The 19,695-nt window shown below is 37.4% G+C and overlaps 1 protein-coding gene and 1 pseudogene across 6 annotated transcripts in view; both read right to left on the reverse strand.

The window, feature by feature from the left end:
- ATG10 (autophagy related 10) overlaps window positions 1–19,695 on the reverse strand; it is a 286,553-nt gene that overhangs the window by 98,541 nt on the left and 168,317 nt on the right. The window lies entirely within an intron of this gene.
- On the reverse strand, window positions 4,491–4,590 carry LOC116554656 (annotated as a pseudogene).

Genomic DNA, 19,695 nt, shown 5'->3' on the forward strand with positions numbered 1-19,695 from the left:
CATTAAATGGGGATCATGCTGAACACACTTCATAGATATTTTATTGAAAGCAAACCCAAATAGTGTATTGGGCCCTGGAAATGAGATCCATATCTCTATTTAACCTACAGGGAAGGAAGAAAAACTTTTCTTCTATCACTAATAATCTCTATTACTATTACTGAGCAAACATAAGTAATGAGCTTTATTCATAACATCCCTTGAGGAAAAGAGAGTTGATTTATTTATCTTCTACCAGTCAAGTCTTTAGTTCAAATGTAGCACTACTGGGCTGGAATCATAGCTAAGTAACCAAATAGTGACAGAGGGGCAGTGTTGGTTCAAAGACAGTCCTGACTGGACACAGAAACCATCTTATCACAATGGAAAGATGTGATGTAATAAACTCTTCATTTGCTGATTTTCCTGAACCAATGGTGGTTTAATATTTTCAGAAGTGACAAAGATTGATGAAGCCTTTTGACAAACCATTTAAAAATCAAGTTCTTAAGAAATAAAGAATTTTAACTATTAAAACATTTAAAGTGAATTATAAAAATAATCTGTGGGACTTTAAGTAATCAGCTCTTGTTTTGATTGTTTCATAGCTCATCATTTTAGAGTGGAGTGATCTTTTCACTATCTTAATTCCCAGAATGACTTTTTCCATGATCACTGTGGCTTCTGAGTAAGTGACTGTCACAAGAACCTTTGCAAGTAACGTCATTCTTTTAGCAACTATAAATGTTGTATCTGGTACATATCAGCAGGTTTGACATATGTCTAACAGCATCCAAAGCAACACTGAAACAAAAAAGGGTGGTACAAGATGATCCCAAGGATAGTATCTTAGTGAGGCTCTCCCCTTCCCAGTAATATTATCACTACTACTACTGATTGTTTTCAAAGAGGGTAAAAAAGGTGCCATTCTTTGCTTTCCCTGCTACATCAGACCAAAGTGAATTAGAATCAGCATGGCCAACGTGGGCTCCCACTGAGAGGAATAATCTGTTTCCTGTGCAGGATTAAATCCTCTTCTGCAGGCTGGCATGCTCAAGGGCAAGGCAAGAGGGAGGGGATGGAGAAACCCGCCAGAGCACATCTGGCAGTTTTCTGGATGTTTACAGCTGGCTCCACTGTGCTTCCTAGACCCTGTTTCTTTTAAGACTGCACAGGAAACAGCAAGAGAGCTAATGCCTGGAGCTGGGAAGCTTGCAAACAGGCCAAGTAAAAGATGGAACTGTGGAAGAGGCTGTCTCTTAGACTCCATGCTAAAAAAACACAGGCTCTTTGGCAGGAGAAAATAGTAATAATACTTAATTCCACTTATCACTTATTCTTTTTCTTTTTCTTTATTTTTTGAGATGCAGTCTTACTCTGTCACCAGGCTGGAGTGCAGTGGTATGATCTCGGCTCACTGCACCCTCTGCCTCTTGGGTTCAAGTGATTCTACTGCCTCAGCCTCCTGAGTAGCTGGGACTACAGACATGCATCACCACACACAGCTAATTTTTGTATTTTTATTGGAGACAGGGTTTCACCATGTTGCCCAGAATGGTCTCGATCTCTTGACCTTGTAAGCCACATGCCTAGCCCTCCCAAAGTGCTGGGATTACAGGTGTGAGCCACCACTCCTAGCCAAGTGAAAGAATTAGCAGAATAAGGGATATGAAAACCAGTAATTCCTTATGTAAATCATGACAAACTATTAGGAAGAGGGAAAATGTTCCACCTCTTAAAAATTTCTCAAGCTTCAGAAGTTGGTCAAGTGTGCTCCTCTTCCAGGTTACCCTTTACATGTGACATACGAAAGGCCAGCATCAACTCTAACAGTTTTTCTGAGCCAATTAATGTGCATTTTGTCACTTGTTCCTCTCCTCTAGAAGGAAGGCCCAAGGTCACCAACAAGTAAGAAACTGACCCAGGGCAAAAACCTAAGCCTTCAGTCTCCAGGTCCAGGGTTCTTTCCAGCTTGTAAGGATCATCAGATTCTCGGGGGAGGGAAATGTTAAACAGATGTATTCCCTGCCTCCACCCCCACAATTCTAATCCAGGAGTTCTGAGATGGGTTTTAAGAATTTACCCTACCTACAGTATTCCTGTGATGCTATGCAAGTGGTCAGTGTACCATTCCAGGTCTTGCCTCACATATATATGAAGGGTCTACTTTATGATTCTTTACTTTCGTAGTCTATGGAATTATAAATTCAGGAAAACTTATTTACCAAGAGCCAAAATTATGACATGAACTGGTTTGCCTTCACTACCTGCTCAGCTTTGTTTTCAGGACCACTGTTATCTCATGCGGTCTCCTCTCAGAGGGAGCCTAATGCACTTCCGTTAACCTAAGACCTCAGCTTATCACCCCCAACTCCCAGTTCAGTCCCCCATTCCTTCATCTACTCCTATATAAAAATCTTCTTCATTTTGTCCTTTTCCTTCTAATTGGTTAGTTAATTCTTGCTAAAGTATTAATGGCCATTAGTGGCATAGTATGTTACTCCTTTGTCAATTATATTCAACAGTAGATTTGTGGATGATAACCCTAATCAAAAGGAATCTTTAATAGTGGAATTTGGAGTGCGAAAAAGAAATACATTTTGTACCATACATGTAACCACCAATCTGTGAAACTTGACTTATAAGGCATTCTATGTTTTAACTCTAGAGCCAGAAAATTCTTCCTTGTTACCTTGCTACAAAATAAATCAGTTTCCATTAGATTTATCCTTGCAGAAAATTAAGAACAAAGAGTCATCATTTTTACAGAATATGAACAAATTTATTTGTCCCTCATATTAAATAAGCCCAGTTCATCTAATTTTTCTTATATCTCTAGTTCCATGGATCCGCAAACATTTTTCTAAAGGGCCAGGTAGTAAATATTTTAGGCTTTGTGGGCCATAGGTCTCTGCAGCTATAACCTGAAAGCAGCCACTGGCAACATGTAAACAAAGGTATGTGGCTGTACTCCAATGACATTTTATTTACAAAAATAAGCTGTAGTCCATAGACCTTAGTTTGCCTACCCCGGAAAATCCATTTTAAGGCCTTCTTTAATTTTATTTTATTGTATTTTTATAAGCACTAAACAGAATTGTATTAAAGGACTCATGTCTCCATTTGGTGAACTCTTTCGCCTTTTGCATTGTTTTTTCCTGTCATAGGATGTTACATTACATTTCCTGAGGGTATAAGAAATTCTGAGCCTTAAAAGGACACTGATAATTAAATCCAATGGGCTGAAGTTTGGCTGAAGTCATTTTATAAAGTAAGAGATAGCGCTACCTTAATTTAAACAAGTGAGATTTTTAGTCTTGATGAATAAACTGCAAATTCCTTCAGCACATGAATAAACTTCTATACTCAAATCCAGAAATGAGTAAATTTTTCTGCCAAAGAGTGAAAATGACAAAGACAAAGCCTTGATAAACAGACCAAGAGGCAAGCATTGTAGGAATGTTAGAGGACTGTGAATCCTAAAGCACAGGCCCTCTCACACATGCACAAGAAACATCATGTCTAAGAATTAGCAAGGAACTATTTGAGTAAACCATTAGTTCCTTCCCTTGCTCAAAATTGTCTCTGGATTATACGGATGTGAATAAAAATCTGTTTGCTTGCTTTTTACTAGGAGAATCCCTTTAAAATTTTCACAAGTATCTGTGACATGCCAGGCGCTATGCTTGTGCTGGGACAAAGACATGGTTGTTGCATTCATTCATTCATTCATTTATTTAGATTGTACTTTAGGTTCTGGGGTACATGTGCAGATCATGCAGGACTGTTGCACAGGTACATACACGGCAAGTTAGTTTGCTGCCTCCATCCCCTTGTCACCTATATCTGGCATTTCTCCCCATGTTATCTCTCCCCAACCTCCCCATCCCCCACCATCCATCCTCCAGCACCCCACAACAGATCGCAGTATGTGATGCTCCCATCCCTGTGTCCATGTGTTCTCATTGTTCAACACTCGCCTATGAGTGAGAACATGTGGTGTTTGATTTTATGTTCTTGTGTTAGTTTGCTGAGAATGATGGTTTCCAGACTCATCCATGTCCCTACAAAGGACATTGTTTTTTATGGCTGCATAGTATTCCATGGTGTATATGTGCCACATTTTCCTTGTCCAGTCTATCATTGATGGGCATTTGGGTTGATTCCAGGTCTTTGCTATGGTAAACAGTGCCACAATGAACATATGTGTGCATGTGTCTTTATAATAGAACAATTTATAATCCTTTGGATATATACCCAGTAATGGGATTGCTGGGTCAAATGGAATTTCTAGTTCTAGATCCTTCAGGAATCGCCACACTGTCTTCCACAATGGTTGAACTAATTTACACTCCCACCAACAGTGTAAAAGTGTTCCTATTTCTCCACATCCTCTCCAGCATCTGTTGTCTCCAGATTTTTTAATGATCGCCATTCTAACTCGCGTGAGATGCTATCTCAATGTAGTTTTGATTTGCATTTCTCTAATGACCAGTGATGATGATCATTTTTTCATATGTTTGTTGGCCTCATAAATGCCTTCTTTTCTACATGTTCAGAGAAACTTCTCTAGTAACAAACTATAGAAATGATCCCTGAAAGTATAGTCTTTATGCCTTCTTTTGTAAAGTGTCTGTTCATATCCTTTGCCCACTTTTGAATGGGCTTGTCTTTTTCTTGTAAATCTGTTTCACTTCTTTATAGACTCTGGATATTAGCCCTTTGTCAGATGGGTAGATTGTAAAAATGTTTTCCCATTCTGTTGGTTGCCAGTTCACTCTAATGATTGTTTCTTTTGCTGTACAGAAGCTCTGGAGTTTAACTAGATCCCATTTGTCTATTTTGGCTTTTGTTGTCAATGCTTTTGGTGTTTTAGTCATAAAGTCCTTGCCTATACCTACATCCTGAATGGTCTTACCTAGGTGCTCTTCTAGGGTTTTTATGGTGTTAGGTCTTATGTTTAAGTCTTTAATCCATCTGGAGTTAATTTTAGTGTAAGGTGTCAGGAAGGGGTCCAGTTTCTGCTTTCTGCACATGGCTAGTCAGTTTTCCCAGCACCATTTATTAAACAGGGAATCCTTTCCCCATTGCTTGTCTTTGTCAGGTTTGTCAAAGATCGGATGGTTGTAGATGTGTGGCGTGGCATTCCCTCTGAGGCCTCTGCTCTGTTCCATTGGTCTATATCTCTATTTTGGTACCAGTACCATGCTGTTTTGATTACTGTAGCCTTGTAGCATAGTTTGAAGTCAGGTAGTGTGATGCCTCCAGCTTTGTTCTCTTTGCTTAGGGTTGTCTTGGCTATGTGGGCTCTCTTTTGGTTTCATATGAAGTTTAAGGTGGTTTTTTCCAGTTCTGTGAAGAAGGCCATCGGTAGCTTGATGGGGATAGAGTTATATCTATATATTACTTTCGGCAGTATGGCCATTTTCACGATATTGATTCTTCCTAACCATTAGCATGGAATGTTTTTCCATCTGTTTGTGTCCTCTCTTATTTCCTTGAGCAGTGGTTTGTATTTCTCCTAGAAGAGGTCCTTTACATCCTTTGTTAGTTGTATTCCTAGGTATTTTATCCTCTTTGTAGCAATTGTGAATGGGAGTTAGCTCTTGATTTGGCTCTCTGTTAGTCTGTTATTGGTGTATAGGAATGCCTGTGATTTCTGCACATTGATTTTGTTTCCTGAGACTTCGCTGAAGTTGCTTATCAGTTTAAGAAGATTTTGGGCTGAGACGATGGGGTCTTCTAAATATACAATCATGTTGTCTGCAAATAGAGACAATTTGACTTCCTCCGTTCCTAACTGAATACCCTTTACTTCTTTTTCTTGCCTGATTACTCTGGCTAGAACTTCCAATACTATATTGAATAGGAGTGGTAACAGAGGGCATCCTTGTCTAGTGCCAGATTTCAAAGGGAATGCTTCCAGTTTTTGCCCATTCAGTATGATATTGGCTGTGTGTTTGTCTTAAATAGCTTTTATTATTTTGAGATAAGTTCCATCGATACCTAGTTTATTGAGAGTTTTTAGCATAAAGGGCTGTTGAATTTTGTCAAAGGCCTTCTCTGCATCTATTGAGATGATCATGTGGTTTTTGTCTTTGGTTCTGTTTATGTGGTCAATTACATTTATAGACTTGCGTATGTTGAACCAGCCTTACATCCCTGGGATGAAGCCTACTTGATCGTGATGGATAAGCTTTTTGATGTGCTGTAGCAATCGGTTTGCCAGTATTTTATTGAAGATTTTTGCATCTATGTTCATCATGGATACTGGCCTGAAGTTTTCTTTTCTTGCTGAGTCTCTGCCAGGTTTTGGTATCAGGATGATGTTGGTATCCTAAAATGATCTGGAAAGGAGTCTCTCTTTTTGTATTACTTGGAATAGTTTCAGAAGGAGTGGTACCAGCTCCTCTTTGTACATCTGGTATTTGGCTGTGAACCCATCTGGACCTGGACTTTTTTTTGGTTGGTAGGCTATGAACTGCTGCCTCAACTTCAGCCCTTGTTATTGGTCTATTCAGGGTTTCAACTTCTTCCTGGTGTTGCTTTTAAATAATACTATAATATTTCAGCAGTAACAAAAGCAAGATGAAGCTCTCGGCTTTCTATTGGGATTCAAGGGGACACTCCAAACCTCAGATAAAAACACCTAGATAGGGCCAGGCATGGTGGCTCCAGCCTGTAATCCCAGCACTTTGGGAGGCCGAGGCAGGTGGATCACGAGGTCAAGAGATCAAGACCATCCTGGCCAACATGGTGAAACCCCGTCTCTACTGAAAATACAAAAAATTAGCTGGGCGTGGTGGTGTGTGCCTGTAGTCCCAGCTACTCAGGAGGCTGAGGCAGGAGAATTCCTTGAACCTGGGAGGAGGAGGTTGCAGTCAGCCAAGATTTTGCCACTGCAGTCCAGCCTGGTGCCTGGAAACAGAGTGAGACTCTGTCTCAAAAAAAAGAAACACCTAGATTTCAGAGAAGCATAGTATAGGCAAAAATAAAAAAGCATAGAATTTGGACCTAGATGTGGGTTCAATCCCTGGCTCTGCCACTCATGGAATGCGCAGATCATTTGACCCCTCTATGCCTCAGTCTCTTCATTTGTTAAATAAAGGCACTTTTCCCTTGCTTTGTGTGATTAAATGAGATATAAATGTGTACATCCGGCACATAGTAGGTATACTAATTAATCATACATTTATTCAAAACATTTTATAGGATACATTAAATGTTTTAGATCAAAGGTGTCCAAACATTTTCTTAAAGGGCCAGATGGTAAATATTTCAGTCTTTGGGCATCATAAGTCTCTGTCAAAACCACTTAACATTGCCATTGCAGCATGAAAAGAGACTAGATAATTTGTAAATTAATTTGTGGCTTTGTTCCAATAGTTACATCATTAATGAACACTAAAATTTAAATTTTGTATCATTTTAATGTCATAGAATATTATTCTTTTTAAAATTCTTTTTTAACCATATAAAAATATAAAAACCATTCTTAGCTTGTGGGCTGTACAGAGATACACAGCAGGCTAGGTGTCATGGCTCATGCCTGCAATCCCAGTACTTTGGGAGGCTAAGGTGGGCCTAGGAGTTCAAGGTTGCACACTGCACTCCAGCCTGAGTAACAGGGTGAGAACCTGTCTCCAAAGAGAGAAAAAAAGTAGGCAGCAGGCCATAGTTTGCCATTCTCTGTTCTAGACACTATCCTGGGGCCTTGGAATAGAAGAGAGAACAATAGTAGATATTATGTCCTAATATAAGGAACTACATTAAACAATAATCACACGAAGAAGTACAAAATGATAATTACAACAAATACTATTAGAGAAAATACACATAGTCCCCAAGTACATACAATTTTACCTCCAAATCTATAAATTCGGTTAGTGAGATTTTAATCTTTCTTTTTCAGCTTCATTCAAGTGCAAACCAGTCTTATGTAGCACTGATCATTTTACTATCCTACTCACCCTTAACCAAGGTTTATTTTTAGTCCAGTGATCACAACACACACCCAGACAGATTTTTAGAAACTGTTTTTGTCCGTTTATCAGACAGCCACCTAGAATCTGTCACCTCTGATAATCCAAGGTCCTTCCTGACAAACTCTTGCTGCAGCCCACTAAAAAGTCTCTACTCACACTTTCTGTCGCCCCAGCAATAGTTTCTGTTTGAGAATGCCCCATTAGTTTTTTCTCAGTTTTACAAATAACTCACTTATACATGTATACTCACTTACATAGGCATGGACAGCACACATATACATTCAACTAACTAATCTAATCACTGAGCATCTATAAGCCAGGCACTGGAGATTTGTTGGCAAACAAATACGCCAGCACTGAAGATTTGTTGGCAAACAGATATGGTGTTTGCTCTCAAGGAACTTATAACTAGAGAGAGTGTGGGAGAAAAAAATCATTGTGTAAACAATTATTTGACTATAGTGTTACAAATGGCATAAGAATGTAAGAACGCATCTTGAGGACTTATCCAGTTGGTGGACTTGGGAAGGCTTCTATTACAGCACACATGTCCCTTTGAATGTGAGTGAAGGCAGAGTTTTCACCTGTCTTATTCACTTATGTATTCCAAGCATCCTGAACTGTACCTGGCAAATAGTAGGCATTCAATCAATATTTGTTATGTGAAATAAATAAATGGAATGGGTATAAATTGTCTGTTGTCATTTCCATCCTATAAATCGAAGATCTCTAAATTTTTTTTATTGTGACACTAGGAGTCAAAAAAGTTAAGCACTTAACCCTACTATGTGTACATTTACCTCTTGATCAATTATAAATATGTATTTCTGTATAATATACTTTATATATTATAAAATACACTAAAATATAAAATTTTATTTATTTTTCTCTTTAACACACATCCTCACTGAAAAAAAATATTAAATTTTAAAGGATAAGACAAAGGTGAAGAAAAAATATTTCAAGGTCATATTTTAGTTGGATGATGATCTGGATACTAATAAATGTAGCCCTCCTACTCAGCTCTTTGCTCAGGTACCAAAAGGCCTTGGCTGGCCCTCTGCCCTCACCCCTCACTGAGTATCTTGCCTATTTTACTCTCAGATTTCTGGGTCAGTGGTTGTGGCTGAATAAAATTGCAGAAATGTTGATTTTAAGGTGCTCATTGAAAAGTTAGCACCTCAAAATGTGATAGATATAAAGAGCAGGAAAATGAGCACACAGTTACCTGGTTTTCCCAGGACTCCTGGCTTCAGAGTCAGTGCTGCTGAGCAGCCAGTTAGTACCGGATGATTAGACACCCAAAAACCAAATGTCTAGATCTCATATGCTCAGTAGTCCTGGGGCAGCAGCCTTAATTCAAAGTGGACTCTAAAGAGCCAAAGGTAATTTCCTTTCTTGTCATAAAGAATCCTGTCCTAATCTGCACATAGTCAAAGAGCCCTGGGTTCCAAATGTGTAAATTCATTCGGTAAATAAAATGCTACAGAAAACTAAACTTATTTTATTTGGTAATGGTGCAGACACTTTGTTGCCAGTAATATTTTTTGATATGTAATTTTTTGTTCTTCTTTGTGTGTTTTAAATCTTGACTGCAATATGACATTTCAAACATCTGGGTTCAGGTCTTTTTACATTGTTTTGATAGGTGATTTCGACGGCTACAATAGATGAGAAAGATCTACAGACCCACACAAGGAAAGCGTATCACTGGCCGTACTCAGTAAATCATGACTTCATATTTCAATCCCCTTCTCTAGCTATAAGAGGTTTATATTCAAGTTCTAGATGCTTTTCAATGAGTCACTAGTCAATGATTGCTTCATACTGTCATTAGGTACAACATACATACAGGTTAAGGGCCATCATTAATAATAGCAAATATAAACCCATATTTCAAATAATCTTAATTTTTAATCTGGAGAGCCAATTTCTGAAAGATCTGATTAGACTGTTGTTTTTACCTTCTCCCATTTTTTTTTTTCCCAAGGATTCTTTGCAGGAAGCTTTTAAAGCCCTTAGTCTCAAAAGTAAGAGCTATGTTAACTAAAATTGAATAAGATCATCCCAGCAAATCCAGGGCACAGGTAAACTGCAATGCATAACATACAATGAAAGGAGTGAAAACACCACGGATAGCTCCTTCCTATCATCTAGGTCCCAGATGCCTTGCATAACTAACCTCTATGGCATCCGGTTTTCTGATAAATGCATGGAGTGGCAAGCCAGCATCAATCTGTATTTAAATATTAGTAGTAGTTGGGCACAGCTCATACCTGTAATACCAGCACTTTGGGAGTCTGAGGAGGGAAAACTGCTTGAAACCAGGAGTTCAAGACCAGCCTAGGCAATATAGCAAGACCTCATCTCTCTTAAAATAAAAAATTTGTTAAAATTTTCAAAAAGTTAAAAATTAGTAAAGCCTAACTTTTAAAAAATCAAAGTAAATATAATTCACAGTTCTATTGTTATTTCCCACATCTCAATGGATTGTTTTGCAAGCCCTCTGGGGGCATGCATTCATGTTAAAGACTCTATGCTCATGACCTAGCCATTATTAAACAAAATTGATTCTTGGCATCTTCCACATCTTGCTTTTCATGGCCTTGCTTGCCTCTTTCAGCACAAAGCTCTTAAATCCAGCCCTCTAATCTGAGCTTCACAGGACACCTGATGAACTTACCAATACTAAATGTTACAGTCTAGATATATTAATCCTACCAAGATTCTTTGGCTTTTAGAGGAAGGTTCTCTGAACATGGAAATATTAATAAGTCACCAATCATGCAGTTTCTGTTACAGAGCCCGCAATCTGTGGGGCAGTGACAGTGGCTTCTCTGGCACCTTACGGAACACACCCTATGTGCAACTGCCTACTGTACTGAGGAAAGGCCAGCCCTGCAGATGACTGTGTGAAGGGGGATACGGACATCACCAGTGCCTCATGATCTCTCTCTTTGAGGTGACAGAAATTACTCCTGGAAGGAGCTATGTTTGATTTCCAAATGCTGGACCCTTATGTCTCCCTGTTCCCAAGCCTGGGCATTGTACTACTTTTTCTATTTGCAATGCTAATAATAAATCAACATTCAACAGAAATTTCCAAAGAAGAAAATAAAATAAGCTTAGGCTGGTAATACTGAATTAATGTATTTTTCTGGTTACTTATAATGGCAAAGAATTATTTGCATAGGAAGAAAAATGCTAATTTTCTTAAAGTGCTATTAAATAAGGCTTTTAGCCTAACTTGCAGCACCCTGAAAAATTATACGTAGTGACTTGTCAGTTCTAACCTCTTTGGAATCACGAGCCTGCATAGTTGACACACTTGGAAAAAAAAAAACAAAACAAATCCAGAACTGACTTGTTTCCTAAATGAATTGAGAAGTTGTCATTAAGAAGCATCTGCTACTTTATTGCATTCATGTAAAAGCATTCTTGTACCTCAGTAGCAGACTATTGAGCAGATGTTTTTAAAGCACTATACCCACAGCAATAGGTGTATCATAAAAAAAGATAGGGAGCTACAACGTAATTAATGATTTCAGTTCCTCTATAAATGAATTGAACTTTTTTTAATGGATTAAAAGTTGCGTCAAGAACCTTAACTTCTATCTCAAGCATTTCACTTGCAAGAAAGTGAACACAAAATCATTTATAGCAATAACTAACAAAAGGTCAGACTCAGCCTTATACACAACATAACAAAATTTGAGAGTACAAGAAAGGCCTTTCCAGAGCAAATCATTCTACCACCTTTCCATAGGTCAAACAGAGAGTTTGCCATTGGAGATCAATTTCTTTGTGCCTTAAAGGTTTTCAGGCCAGGAGAGTATGCATTTTCTCTGAGAATAGAGGCAAATACTTAAAATCATTATCAGCTAAAAATTTTTAAATCATAGCCAAGATTTTCAAACTGTCAGTGGGCTTACAGAATGGGAGGCAGGTACAACACTCTGGGCAGCAGCAGAAGGAAGACAAGTAGTATCTACAAACAAAACAGTGAAAAAAACCACACAAACATTGGTAGCTAATAAATTGATAACATGTTCCTCTTACTCTAATAAAATGCCTTAACTTTAACATAAATTTTAAAACTTGAAAAAAGTGGTTGAAAGTCTACAAAAAGACTATTCTTTAATTCAAGATCCAAGTACTGTTTGGGGTCCATGTGTTAGAATGGGCCACTCCCAGAAGCTGACTTTGATGTGAGTGCAAGTAATCTATTTGGAAAGTGACTTCAGGAGCACCAGTAAGAGAGCAGGAAAGTAAGATGGAAAGAAAATACAGGGTATATTAGTAAACAACTTACCATTGGGGTAAAACTAGATAAAAGTAAATACAGAGTATATTAGTAAACAGTTTACCACTGGGGCTGCCCTGGTTGCCAATATGATAAGCAAGCTTATGAGATAAGGCATTATTATTTTACCCAAACTGAGTCCTAAAGATCTTGGCGACACACTTTTCCTAAGGTCACAATTAGAATCTCTGGGAGGCTGTACAGAACAAGCTACCAAGTATTCCTACCTGAGAGGTTAGGGAGTGGAGAATGTGTATTCACCAACTCCTTCCACTTACTGCTGGGGAGGCTTTGGGGTGTTAACTCCAGGAATTGGAGGCTATCTCACACTGGAGCGACCCTGGAGTGCACAGGAACAGTAGGTGTTACAGGGATATGGGTAAGGCTAGGGACCACTGTCACTGATCTGGGCAAAAGCCTAACAATCCACAACCCTTTATCTACAATTCTGAAATCCCAAAGATTCTGGAAATTTTTTTTAATCTTTGTGTAAGTTGAGCCCAAAACTCATTTGGTGGCAAATTCTTACCTGCAGCTTTTTATTTTTTCCACCTTGTATGAATATTGTTTCACTAAAGAAATATTAATATGCTTGAGCATAAGATGCTGCCCAAATACCACCAGGAATATAAAATAACACAGAATTGACTTTTATAAAATTAATTTTCTAATATCTCCAAAATTCAGAACTCCAAAACATATCAGGGCACAAGGATTATGGACATGTAGTGTTTTGGTGACTTCTACCTTGTTGTTGAATTTGTCTTAAGAATAAATAAAATAATATTGATGAAGTATATTATTTCCTTGGTCAAAAAGTACTGAGTAGATTACTGAATAGTTGCCAAATTTTAAAATCCAGGAAAAAAAAAAAAAGGAGATGAACAGGGGAGGTAAAAAATAAAGCTTTCTAACTACATGATTACTTTTTATTACTGAGATTCTTGGAGCCTTCTCTTTACCATGGTCCATCATGATTAACAGTGTTAAAATTACTATTTAAAATATTAAAACCATACACCTTCAAAAACTCCCTAGAAAAATCAAAACCCAACCCAAAGATAAAAAAAGAAAAAAAGGTGATCTCATTAAATTAACACATACAGAATTTCCACATCAGGCTTTCAAGCTCATATGCTTCAGAAATCCAAACCAATAATCCTAATTATTGAGATCCACAATAACAAATATTTATTCATTTAATAAACATTTATTGAGCATAAAAGCCAGTGTACTCAGTGGATTTTTAGAAATATGAAAAATAAACACCACCATCATTCATATAAGAATTGTGTAATTAGGTAAGGGAGCCAATTCATATAAATCATATCAACAAGTGATTATAATCTACAGCAAACCGTGATAATGGCCGTATGAGTTATATACATGTTCACGAGATTAGAGACAAAGACCTCAATCCCAAGAACTGGAAAGTATGCAGGAAGTCTCAGTTTAAAAGATGCCATTTAGCCTGAATAATGAATGATTCCAAGTGATAGAAATGAAGCATAGGTTACGCCAGGCAGAAGTGATGGCAGGACCTATGGTGTAAGACACTGAAATTCACGGCCAGCTTAGCAAGTCACCCTTTTTGTGTGGAACATAGAGTTACATAAGAGAAATAGGCCACAACTGTTAGCCTCAAGTCAGACTGCAGAGAACCAAAGTATACAATTTAAACTATAGACACTGGGGATCATAAGGAAGTGGATGTATATAATTTAAACTATAGACACTGGGGATATATAATATACAAAGTATATAATTTAAACTATAGATACTGGGGATCATAAGGAAGTAGATGTGAGGCAGTATAGCTTAACAAATGCACACATCAGACTTTGGAGTCACTCTGCCTGGTTTGGGACTTGAATGCACCATTTACTCAGCTATGTGACATCACAAGTTACTCAAGCTCTCAAAAGCAGTTTCCTCATTTGTTCAACAGAAAATGATGATAACAATACCCGGTTCATGGAGCTACTGATGGGGCTAAATGAAATAACCTATGTAAAATATTTAGGGCTCTGCTTTGCATGTAAAAAAATAATAATGTTAGATTATTGTCACTAGTGGTGTGGTAGAGTAAAATTATGTGAATTTTGCTTTAGAAAGAATGATCTAAGCAATTAAATGAAGGATTGATTGGAAATTAGAAAGAGAAGACATGGTGAGATCAGTTAGAAGGGCATTTAAATAGCATGATCCTAAAGAAAGGTAAGAGATCTTTAAAAAATAAACGATTGGGAGCAGTACTGAAGGAGGGAACAAATGACAGATGTTCCAAGAGAGTATTCATTTGTTAAAGCAAATTACTGTTGAATTTAAGGGACCAAAGAGCAAGCACATTCATTAGACAATGCCATGGTTTTGAGACTGAATAACTGGGAAGATGGTGGTGTCATTAACAATAAGAGGCAGTACTACTTTGGAGATGTTGACTTAAGGCAATATGAATCCTATAGAGTACTAAATTTTTAGATCAAAAGTCTAAAGAGAAATGGAGACTACAGACATGGTTTTAATAAGAGTTACTAGTATTCAGCATTAACTATGTGCTACATAAATACTATAAGCTATGCATGCCAATATAATAAGCAAGTTTGAGATAAGGCATTATTATTTTACCCAAACTGAGTCCTAATGATCTTTGCCGCACAATTTACCTAGCGTCACAATTAGTAAGAGACAGAGCTAGAGTTTAAAGTGTACATAACTTTAAAGCTTGTATATATTTTGGATTGGAGTCGTTAGCATAAAAAGAATAACTGGAACAACTAAAGTAGATGAAATTTCTAATGCGGAAAGAAGATAAGGCCAGAGGAAAATCTTGAGAAATGCCATATTTCAGACATAGGTGGAAAATGGGAGCCCGCAATGGGAAGAGCTTGATAGACACACACAAAAAAGAAAAAGATGAAAATGACATGGAAATCACAGAAGGAAAGCTTCCAGCAGATCATGGGCAATACCTTGGATGTTACAAAAAAATGAAGAAAGATAATATGAAGAGGCAATTTGAACAGATATTTCAGCTGTCACCAGTGTCTTTTAAGAAAGAAATTTCACATGCATATTGGAAGAAAATGCAGAACTGTAAAGAGTGGTATGAACCTGTGGTAAGGAAGTGTCAGTATTAAGAGTAGATAACCCTAATGAGAAGTTACATAGAAAAACAGAAAAATTATAGGTAGCTTGAGGGAATATAAACGTCAAAGTAAGAGTTTTCAGAAATATATATTCAATCTGGGTTTATCTGTATGTTGAATGGAATGAGTCAGTAGAGAAAAAGCAATGAGGATGCTAAGAGAGATTCAGATTTAGTGATGCTATCAGAGATGAAGTAAGTGGTATAAGCATATAAAAAGAAGAGATAATGCTTTTCCTGAGACAAAAGTTTTCTACAGTGACGCAATTCCAGATAATGTTCTAGGACATGATGTTATTGTGCCTGCGAGCAGCTGGAATAGAATCAAATCACTGGATCAGAGGTCAAAATATCAGGTGAGTTCTCTTCTTGATACAGAGCAGAGTTCACCGGACTTTGTCTATAAAGGGCCAAATAGTATTTTATTTAGTCTTTCTAGGTATATGGTCTTTGTCACAATTACTCTTCAACTCTACCATTACAGCATGAAATCACTCATAGACAAATAGGTGTGGTTAGTTCCAATAAATCTTTATTAATAAAACAAGCAGCTGGCTGGACTTAGCTCAAGGGCTGTAATATGCTGACCCATGATATAGAAGACTGAGTATCTTACAGGCCAATCCTGCTACAAATAAAAGATATCAATTCTGAGAGAAAACCTATTTGAGGATTTGGAGATTTAACAAAAGTAGAGTTTGAAGAGGAGTCAACACCTGGAACAACTGATTTGGTTTATGCAGTTTTTCCCTAGAGGCAGTTGCAATGGCGATGGTAGTAGCACAAGGACTTGGGGAGGGCAGGCAGCAAAAACTTGTGCCATCCTTCCGACTGGTGGGAACTGGGGGAAAGACCCTGCAAGAACCACAGCTGCTGGGGAATGATGCGGATGCCCAAGAAAGCAGTAAGTCAGAAGAGGAGAACCCCAGATTCTATGTTTGAACTCAGCCTAAGTCTCTGGCTGACTCCTGAACCACGTATGGGTGGGGCAATCTGAAGGCAGCTTATAACTCAGGTTAAAAGAACTGAATTGAGTTCTATGCCACCCTCTACTACAGGCATGACATTTTGCAATTTAAGTCTAACTAAGCTACTAATTGCAAAAATGAAAACATCAACATTCCTTTTTTTTTAATTTAACTTTTATTTTAAATTCAGAGTCAGGCATGTTGGCTCACACCTATAATCCCAGCACTTTGGGGGGCCAAGGCAAGTGGATCGTATCAGGTCAGGAGTTCAAGACCAGCCTGACCAACATGGTGAAATCTCATCTTTACTAAAAATACAAAAAATTATCCAGGTGTGGTAGTGAATGTCTGTAGTCCCAGCTACTTGGGAAGCTGAGGCAGGAGAATCACTTGAACCAGGAGGCAGAGGCTGCAGTGAGCTGAGATCATGCCACTGCCCTCCAGCCTGGGCAAGAGAGCAAGACTCTGTATCAAATAAGAAAAAAAAAGTTCAGGAGTATATATGCAGGTTTGCTACCTAAGTAAACTTGTGCCATGGGACTTTGTTGTACAGATTATTTTGACACCCAATTATTAAACCTAGTTATTTTTCCTGAACATTAATACTCTTTAGAAGAATGTAATGAAATCTATATAGCCTTAAAAACATAACAGCCACAATATCCAAAATGTATTCAAGATTTATCCAATGTAGAAAGAACAGAGAATTGAATGTGATGCAATCTGCTGAGATTTATATCTAGATGTTAACATTTACAACATCTAAGTTATCTAGGTTATCTAGATGTTGGAAATATCATATAAAAACTTCAAAACAGCTATTATAAGTATGAATATAAAAAATATATTCATACTGATTTTAAAAAACAGGACATTTCAACAGAGAAACAGGAAATGCAAAAAAATGAACACTTTATGCCTGAAAAATACAAGTATCTATGATAAAAATTCAATGCGTCTGATTAATAACAAAATGGAAATGACTAAATTAAGAATAAGCTACAGAATAGATGAAATAAAGTCACCCAATATAAAGATGAGAAAAAAAAGTGAAAGAAAATGAACAAAGCATTTGGGACATGTGGGACAATTTCAAAACATCAGACATATAGACAATTGGAGTCCCAGAAGAACAGTTTACAGAATAAGGCAGAAAAAAATTTTGAAGAAATAGTGAGAGAAAACTCCTCAAACTTGACAAAAATATAAATTTACTGCTCAAGAAGTTTAGAAAACCACATTCTAAAAATATGAATAAATCAACACCTAGGCACATTATAATCAAACTAATGAAAACCAAAACGAAAGAGAAAATACTGAAAGTAGCCAGAGAAAAACACTATATTAAATATAGGGAAACATCAATTAGAATTTCCATGGATTTCTCACCAGAAACAGTGAAGGCAAAAAGCCATAGAAAAATATCTTTCAAGAATCCTATATCTGGTAAAAATATTCTTCAAGAATCTAAGTGAAATAAAGATATTTTCTACCCAAGGAAAACTAAGGTAATCCACTACTATCAGTCCTGTACTATAGAAACAACAAGGAAGTTCTTCAAGCTGAAGAGATATGATACCATAGGGAAATTCAGGTCTCAATTTAGGCATAAATTAACAGCACTGGAAACAGTAAACATTAAAGACTATAATGTTTGGTCGGCGTGGTAGCTCACGCCTGTAACCCTGGTACTTTTGGGAGGCCAAGGTGGGAGGATCACCTGAGGTAAGGAGTTCGAAACCAGCCTGGCCAACACAGTGAAACCCCATCTCTACTAAAAATACAAAATTAGCTGGGCATAGCAGTATATGCCTGTAATCCCAGCTACTCAGGAGGCTGAGACACAAGAACCGTGTGAACCCAGGAGGCGGAGGTTGCAGTGAGCTGAGATTAGTCCACTGCACTCCAGGCTTGGGAGACAGAGGAAGACTCTTTCTAAAAATAAATAAATAAATAAATAAAGACTATAATATTACCTTAAATTTTAAAAAATGCATGTGACAGTTTAAAGCAAAAGTTATAACAGTGTTATAAAAATTATACCAATGTGCATGTATATCTGTACACATTGAGATTTATAAGGTTTATAATGTATATACATATAATAAATATGACAACTATGAGGAACACGACAAATGAAGTAATATAACTGTAGAGTCTCTACACTTCATATAAAGTATAAAAGATTAACTCTAAGTAGAGTAAAAAAGTTAAGGATGTATATTTTAATTACCAAATTGATCATTTGTAAAATAATGCAAAGAAGTAGATTTAAAAAGTCGAAAGTCAAATTAAAGTGATATTCTAAAAAATAATCCATGCTATCCCCATCAAGCTACCAATGACCTTCTTCGCAGAACTGGAAAAAACCACCTTAAACTTCATATGGAACCAAAAGAGAGCCCGCATAGCCAAGTCAATTCTAAGCAAAAAGAACAAAGCAGGAGGCATCACACTACCGGACTTCAAACTATACTACAAGGCTACAGTAATCAAAACAGCATGGTACTGGTACCAAAACAGAGATATAGACCAATGGAACAGAACAGAGGTCTCGGAGGCAACACAACATATCTACAACCATCTGATTTTTGACAAACCAGACAAAAACAAGCAATGGGGAAAGGATTCCCTGTTCAATAAATGGTGTTGGGAAAGCTGGCTAGCCATGTGCAGAAAGCAGAAACTGGACCCCTTCCTGGCACCTTACACTAAAATTAACTCCAGATGGATTAAAGACTTAAACATAAGACCTAACACCATAAAAACCCTAGAAGAAAATCTAGGTAAAACCATTCAGGACATAGGTGTAGGCAAGGACTTCATGACCAAAACACCAAAAGCATTGACAACAAAAGCCAAAGTAGACAAATGGGACCTAATCAAACTCCACAGAATGGAAAAAAATTTTTGCAGTTTACCCATCTGACAAAGGGCTGATATCCAGAATTTACAAAGAACTAAAACAGATTTACAAGAAAAAAACTAACAAGCCCATTCAAAAGTGGTCAAAGGATATGAACAGACACTTTACAAAAGAAGACATACATGAGGCCAACAAACATATGAAAAAATGCTCATCATCACTGGTCATCAGAGAAATGCCAATCAAAACAACATTGAGATACCATCTCACGCCAGTTAGGATGGCGATCATTAAAAAATCTGGAGACAACAGATGCTGAAGAGGATGTGGAGAAATAGGAACACTTTTGCACTGTTGGTGGGAGTGTAAATTAGTTCAGTCATTGTGGAAGGCAGTGTGGCAATTCCTCAAGGACATAGAAATAGAAATTCCATTTGACCCAGCAA

The sequence above is a fragment of the Sapajus apella genome, unplaced genomic scaffold (genome assembly GCF_009761245.1).
Source record: "Sapajus apella isolate SASKATOON/1434 unplaced genomic scaffold, GSC_monkey_1.0 scaffold1, whole genome shotgun sequence".
Classification (NCBI taxonomy): Eukaryota; Metazoa; Chordata; class Mammalia; order Primates; family Cebidae; genus Sapajus; species Sapajus apella.